Source organism: Nannospalax galili, unplaced genomic scaffold, assembly GCF_000622305.1.
Source record: "Nannospalax galili isolate Female #2095 unplaced genomic scaffold, S.galili_v1.0 scaffold186, whole genome shotgun sequence".
Taxonomy (NCBI): domain Eukaryota; kingdom Metazoa; phylum Chordata; class Mammalia; order Rodentia; family Spalacidae; genus Nannospalax; species Nannospalax galili.
Window position 1 is genome coordinate 6,894,943 of NW_008358774.1, and position 7,893 is coordinate 6,902,835.

Below are 7,893 nucleotides of genomic sequence, written 5' to 3' on the forward strand. Positions count from 1 at the left end.
AAAACCCAGTCTAAAAAAAAAAAAAAAAAAAAAAAAAAAATTACATAGGTAAACATACAACAGGGATTTTAAAAATTATTATTATGTATAGATTAATGAAAAAAAATTGAGCTTTTTGATTTTTTGTTTCATTTTCATTTTTGTTTTGAGAAAGAATCACATATAGCTCAAGCTGGTCTTGAACTCCCTATGTAGAAGAGACTGGTTGAGTTCCTGTTCTTTCAGCCTCTGGCTCCTGAGTACTAGGGTTCTAGGTGTGCAGCACCATGCTTGGCTTACTGAGCTTTCTGAGAACAACCAGTCAATATAACTCATTAGGTCAAGATTAATGAAAAATACTGATGGGAAAATCACTAATAATTTAATTTCACTGATGATCATACTTTAAAGCTAGAAGGCATAATGAAAATGTTTCCAAGTGTCATAATGAATTGTTCCAGTTATAATTTTGTCATTTATTTTTAATAGGCCTCTATTCCAGATAATTTAGAAATAAAGCTTAGAGTATTAAAGAGGACTTTTATTTTATTATTCTCTTTTGTGGGATTTGAGACTGAGTCTTACAAAGTTCAGGCTGGCCTCAATGTCAGTAAGTAGTCAATAATAACTTCGAATTATCTCTATTTCCCAAGTGCTAGGATTGCAGGTATGTACTACCACATCCAGTTTATTAATTTCTTATGAATCAATCATTATCAATTCTATATTTCCTGTGTCTAAATATAAAAACTAAATACCTTTTAAAGACAAAAATATTTATTAGGACTGGGAAAGGATTATGTCCATATATATAAACTACATATAGTACAGATTTTAAAGTTTCATTGGACAGATGCACTGTATATGGTATTATTTTCTATAAGGATATTTCCATACAAGTATATTTTGAACTTACATATTTTTATTTGAAAGACACTAGAATCAAGTGGAGAGTTATGGAGGACACCTCTAATCTAGCATTCAAGAGACTCAGACAGTGGGATTGTGCGTTTGAGGCAAGCCTGAGCTACGTAGCGAGACCTTATCCCTTAAAAAAAGAAAAAAATGAATAAGTGTCTCTGAGACACTTAATACTAAGTGACACATCTTCAATGCAACCTCTACAAGAAGGATGAATGCATCTCTCAACTCTCACCAGAGAAGTTTCCTTATGCAGCAAATGGTCATTAACACAGAAGCCGACAATTGGTCAATGCACAGAGAATAAGAGGCCGAAGAGTGCTTATCCTTTAATAGGACACCTATTTCAAACTTCGCCTCCCAAGGATTAGGGATCATTGCAGAAAAGGTAATGGAAAGATTGTAAGAGCCAGAGGTAGGAGGTGGATGACCACAAGGAAACAGTCGTCCAGACAGCTGCTCAGTTACTTGTATGAGTTCTCAGCAATGGTGACAGCATGCTTAAGTTCTATGCAAGTTCAAACCAGACAAAATCCCAGAATAGACATGGGGAAGTGGGCAAGAAATCCCAATCCAGCCTAAGGAATTTTGGTAACTGATGACTGCTGAGAGGGGGAAAGACAGTGTCTTTTCAGGGATGGGACTCTTGGTGGGCCCAGTGTATGGACCTACACTAAAGGATATTTGGGGACACAAATAAGACTATGGATCATATGTGTGTCCAGACATATGCATGTGTATGTATACATATGTGAGTATATATATATATATATGAGTATATATATATGTATCTGTAGCTCATATATATGTATGAGAGTATATTAAACTGGGTGGGGGAGTGGAGAGAGGTACAGATGGGGAGAGGATCTAAATACCATCAAACTATATTGTATGAAAACTGGAAAAAATTTAGCTGGGCGTGGTGGTGCATGCCTTTAGTCCCAGCACTCAGAAGGCAGAGACAGGTGGATCTCTGTGAGTTCAAGGCCAGCCTGGTCTACATAATGAGTCCCAGGCCAGCTGGGGCTACAGGGAGACTCTGTCTCAAAAAGACCAAAAAAAAAAAGCCATAAAAACAGGAAACTCATATGTACATCTATGTGTATTTATATGTATACATAAATATGGATGTATAATACATATTTGGATTAATGAAAAACCTTATTCAGAATATAACTGTACAGTATACTTCATAGTCAAGGACAGATTACATTTGAAAGAAAATTCTAAATATTCAAAGTACTATAAGGCAACACTGGATAAATTCCACATATTTAAGAGCTGTGCCACTGATGTCAACAGTCCATGTACCTGTCTCAAAGCCCATTTTAACATGAAACTTTAGATGCAGTCAGTCCCCCACCACAACATCTCCTTCCTCTTGTCTCTGAAAGCGCCAACACCCTGACACCTGGGGTGCTGGGTCCATTTTTCATCCCCTGGCCTATGTTTTTCTTCAGCTACATCATTAATCCTATTTTCCCTTTCCTCTGGACTGTTGAAAATAAACCCCACTAAATCATTAAACATTTTCTCAAAACCCTTCCGCTGCCCTCTCATTGTGTAGATGGTAGAATATGTCACATATTAAAGTGGTTTGTTGACCAACTGTGCTTTGCAAAAGCCTGGTCAGATTTCTCAAAGTCTTCATCTAGGTATTGTGTCCTACAAATCTGCAAAGGGATTATCCCACATAGATTAGACCAAAAATCCGTTTTAAAGAAACATCTTCAGGAAGGGCTGCTTTTACTGAGATTTGACCCCCCACTAAAGATGACAAATCTTCTCTGACACCCTGAAGCAAAAATGCCTCCTCTCCAGTCCCCTCTGGGTCAAGGTCCTTAGCAACTATTCTGTGACTTGGTCTTCCATGTCTCCTTTGCCTACCTCACCCACAAGCACCCTTTTATCACCATTTACATCTCTACCTGCTCACTTACATGACATGTATTCTTTAACCACATCGGAGCCTGGTATGGCTTTCCTCTTTACTCTTCCTAGGCAAATGCAGTATTCAGATACATGATTTCACTAAGAATATATCATTTTGACTGTCTACTGCGGACAAATGTTTAACATTTGACGTGCACGATCTCATTTAATCTCTACAAGTACTGTATAGAAGAGATAGTTTCAAATTATTGATGAGGAAAATACATTAAACAAATCCAATCATATACAAGAGGTTAAACAGCAGAATAAGGATGTAGGGCTATGTTTAGCTGACCTAAAATGCCTTTCCTTATGTTACACTTTATTCAGATTCCTTCAATGTTGCTTTCAGTCCAGTGATCCATCCACCTACGAGGACAGCCTTTTTCTGGATCTATGACTGTCCTAACCTGCTCTAAGACAGGGTCTCGCATAGTCTAGATTAGTCTCAAACATGCTATGTAACTGAGGATGGCCTTGAACATCTTCATCTTGTTTTTTGTGCCTCCCAAGTGCTAGGATTAAAGACGGTACTACCAAACCCCATTTGTGTCATGCTGGTATCAAACCCAAGGCTTCATTCAGCTAGGCAAGCACTCTCACCAGCTGAGCTGCATCCCCAGCTTTGCAGTGTGGGCTTCATTGGTGCTTTCTGCCCCTGCTCACCCTCCCCATCTGTGCCTGCCCTCCTTCTTCACCAGGTCCTCCAGATAGCCTCCTTACCTCAGTGTTTTCCCCCAGAGGTGTCATCAACATGCCAGGAAGCTCATCTACCCAGAATTCCTGCAGTGCTTTGATACAGGGCAGACTCTGCACCTGTGTGTCAACTGCAGGTAGCTTAGAGCAGAAGAGGCACATGTGTCATTTGCTGGGCAGGTGATACAGCACAGTGTTGATCGTTTGAGAGATCATCTTTGAGTACAGCCTTCTTCCCAAACGGTCTGATGCTGCCAAGCAACATGCTCACTATCCTATGGCTGGCTTCAATCCTATTCTGTGTTCTTTAGTTGTCCAGCATATTTTGTGTCAGGGTATGTGTACACATGTGTGCAGGTGCAGGTGTGTGTGCATGTCTATGGAGGCCAGCGGACAACATGAACATTCCTCAGGTGCTGTAATTTGTTTTATTTACTTACTTATTTTGAGACAGTGTCTCTCATTAGCCTAGAGCTCATCAAATAATCTAGACTTGCTGGTCATCCAGCCCCAGACATCTATCTGCCTTACAAGCATTCACGATCATATCTAGCTTCTTTAAAACATGGGCTCCAGGGGCAGTGGGGAGGGTGAACTTAGATTCTCATGCAAGCACTTAACTGATTGAACACCCCAGCTTCATAATATTTTCTATAAAATCACAAACTGATGCAATGTTAGGACTAGAGAGGGCTAAAAATTTCAAGTAGCTCAGCCTCTTCACTTTAGATTAAGAAGCAAACACATGAATCCCAGAAGAGTGCACAGCCAACAGAAATTATGAAAAGAGTCAGTAAAGGTAGCAGAATTTTCCCAGGCTGCTTCAGAAAGCAATTGATTTCACAAATGTTTCTTATCTGCTGGTGGGGGGGGTTGGAGCCAGGTCAGCTAGTGAACACTTTTTGCACATGTATTTCTCTGGATCACTCACCAGCTGAGAAAATGGTGTATTATCAGAGGGAAGTGCAGCCCGCTGTTTTTCATAACAGCACAATACAGTGCTTTCTGTTGGGTGGGACACTTTGTCCAGATTTCCTTTGTACCAGATGGTTGTTCCCTAAAGGCCCAAAGCTTCTGGGATCATTAGGATTCCAGATGCGCTCAGTGCTATAAGGTAAAGGCAGCTGTCTCCTTGCCAAGTTAACAGACTTTTCAGAAATGTGGGTAGGCCCACTTTTAATATACCTGATCATTTTTCATGTCCAATTTAGATCTGAAAAATAAGCATCATACGGTATTTTAAGAAATTTAGGTTTTAAGTAATAAAACCCCTGCTTTAAGGATAACATGTTCCCCAAATGCATTGGGAAACATCTGGCACAGTCTCATTCCCAGATCCCAGGCTCACAGCTTCTCCTTCCTTAATGCATCAAACATGTCCTGAATCCAATTACACTCTTTGCATTTGACAAAATAATTCATTTTGTCTGTTAGTAAGTAGAAAGACTTTGATATTAGAAAAAAAATGTTTTGACTTTAATGTGCTCCAGATTGGAGATGCTTAATAAGGCTGGTTACCTTTATCCCAGTTGTATCAATTAAAAGTACTAATTATTTCCATGCTAATATCTCAGTATCATCTTTTGATGCATGAAAATTTTTGAGGAAATTAAAATGTTTAAAAAGACTGATTTGTGGAATGGTGTGAAAGAATATTCTTTTTTAAAAATATTATTTATTTATTATTTTTATTTTATGTGTATGAGTGTATTGCCTGCATGTACGTGAGTGCACCTGTGTAGTACAATGCCATGGAAGCCAGAAGAGGGTGTAGGATTCCCCCGGTACTGGAGTTAGGACAGTTAGTAGTCGCCACGTGGGTGCTGGGAATCAAACCCGGGTCCACTGCAAGAGCAGTCAGTGCTCTTAACCGCTGAGCCATCTCTCCAGCCCCAGAAAGAATTAATATTCTTTAGTCTTTATCCTAGTATGTTTCTCCAATGCTGTGACAAAACACTCTGATCAATACCAACTTGGGGAGGAAAGGGTTTATTTAGCTTACATCTCCCAGGTTACAGTTCATCAGGGAGCCCAAGATAGGAACTCAGGGCAGGAACTTGGAGCCAGGAGCTGGAGCACAGGCCATGGATGAACACTGTTTACTGACTTGCTCCCCCGGCCCCTGCTCAGCTTGCTCTCCTATCCAACACAGGCCCACCTGCCCAGGGGTGGCACTACCCACAGTGGGCTGGGCCTTCCCATGTCATTCAACAATCAAGAAAATGCCCCACAGACATGGCCACAGACTGGTCCAATGGAGGCAATTCCCCAATTCAGGCTCCCTCAACCCAGGTGTGTCAAGTTGACACTAAAGCTATCCAGCACAGTCTTAATTTTTAAAAAGTTTTATGTAAGTTCATTAGACATCTACCACTGCTTCTGTGCTTAGTGCGTTCTCAGGTTTCTGCCGTGTTGGAAGGAGTTGCCAGAACCCCATTGCTTTAGATAGCAGTGAGTGTAGTCACTTGAAAAGGAACTTGCCTTACTCCTGATGTTCAGAGGCTTTCAGACAAGGGTTTCATGTCGAATCCTCATCACTCCCATGAGAGAGTTAAACCTACTTCAAATATCCACCATCTCTAAGATCTGATGGTCACTTTCCGAGCTCGTAACTCAACCCTTCTCATTCTCTTGAAAAATAGAGCAGGTTTGTTTAGGCAGGAAGTAGGTTATTTACTTTTCTGATCCAAAAGGTGAGAGAATGAAATAAAGATGATCTTTCTAGGTGGAGAACAATTTTCCTAGAGGTGCAGTGAAAAGAATTTGTTAAAATTTTCCCAACTTGCCAGGTGGCGCATGCCTTTAATCCAAGCACTCAGGAGGCAGAGGCAGAGGCAGAGGCAGGTGGATCTCTGTAAGATTGAAGCCAGCCTGGTCTACATAGCAAGTTCCAGGCTAGCCAGGGATACATAGTGAAACCTGGTTTCAAAAAAGAAAAAAAATAATAACAAGGAAGAAAGAGTGCTGGGATTAAAGATGTACTACACTATTCCCTGCCTGAAAATGTCATTAATAACTTCACTAGAATCCCATTAGCACTTGGGAGTTAATAGCCTTCGTTTTGAGGAGAGAATTGTCCCTCAACGTTAGCAACCATTCTCTCCCACAATTAGCATAATTATCTTCAAAACTTTTTACATTTAATATTTAGAATAAGCCCATTTTAGATATTTGAGTTGTTGGCAAGACATCTTACCAAGTCATCCTTAATGAACTTTTAAAATTGTCTAGAGCTATTGTTGAAATAATAGTCTACATTTCTTTACTTATACATATTTATTTCATTATTGAAAACAACAAATGAAACATAGAAGCAATTATAGAAGGAGAAATTACCCAATATTACATAAGATGTGCTGGAGCTGAAACATATGTCTTTTTTTTTTTTTTTTGCCACAAGGTCTCACTGCAGTCCTGGTCGGCTTCGAACTTGAACTTGTAGCAATCCTCCTGCCTCTCCCCCTAGACAGGCATGTACCACCATACCCAGCTGTAGTTTTTTGGTTTTTGTTTTTTTTAACTTCACTCATTTTCTAGTTCCTAGAATCCCTCTTTCCATAACTGATTCATAATCTATTTGGGGGCAAACCTGCCAAATACTACAATTACCATACACCAAAATGTATACCAGGGGTTAGAGGAATGGTTGTCAGTAAAGTATTCGCTTTGCAAGCAGAAGGAACTGAGTTTGGATCCCCAGCATCCATGTAAAGAGCTGGATGCCACAATGCTTGTCTGTAACCCCAGCACCAGGGAGCACAGACAGGCTGTGGAGCTCAGTGACCGCCAGTCTAGCTGAAGCAGTGATCTCCAGGTCCAGTGAGAGACCTGCATCAAAAACTAAAGTGAAGAAACACTGAGGAAAATACCCAGTATTGATCTTTGGCCTCCACAAGCATGCACATACATGCACATGTGCACATACCCACACATGTATACAGCAAACATGCACACACCAAAAATTGTTTAAAAATTAATACACAAGAGACCTGGCTTTGGTAGGCTAAGGCTGAGATTCTAGCAGACAGCCTGAGAGGGTGGGCTCCAACCTTCATCAGTGTAGCGGCTGTGATCTCAGCAGACTGCCAGAGTGCCAGGTTCTGGCCTCCTCTGGCCTCCCTCTAGCATAGGGGCTAAGAACACAGGGTACGGCCTGAGAGTGCCTGGATCCTGCTTCCATGTGGTGATGAGAGTTATGCAATTTGGGAGTCTTTTAGATAGACCCACTGAAGGGGTACTCCAATTGCCTCACCCTTCGTCCCTGTTCAGCGTGGAAAAGCCAGAGCAGTCTGCATCCCGATTCCCTATCTGCAGGTTAGGTAACCTCTTCAGAGGATGGTGTGATAAGAATAGGAGGTAGGAATT

The 7,893-nt window shown here is 40.8% G+C and overlaps 1 protein-coding gene across 1 annotated transcript in view; it reads left to right on the forward strand.

Annotated features, from left to right (window-relative positions):
* The window catches only part of Sgk1 (serum/glucocorticoid regulated kinase 1), a 134,550-nt gene that overhangs the window by 71,122 nt on the left and 55,535 nt on the right, over nt 1-7,893 (forward strand). The window lies entirely within an intron of this gene.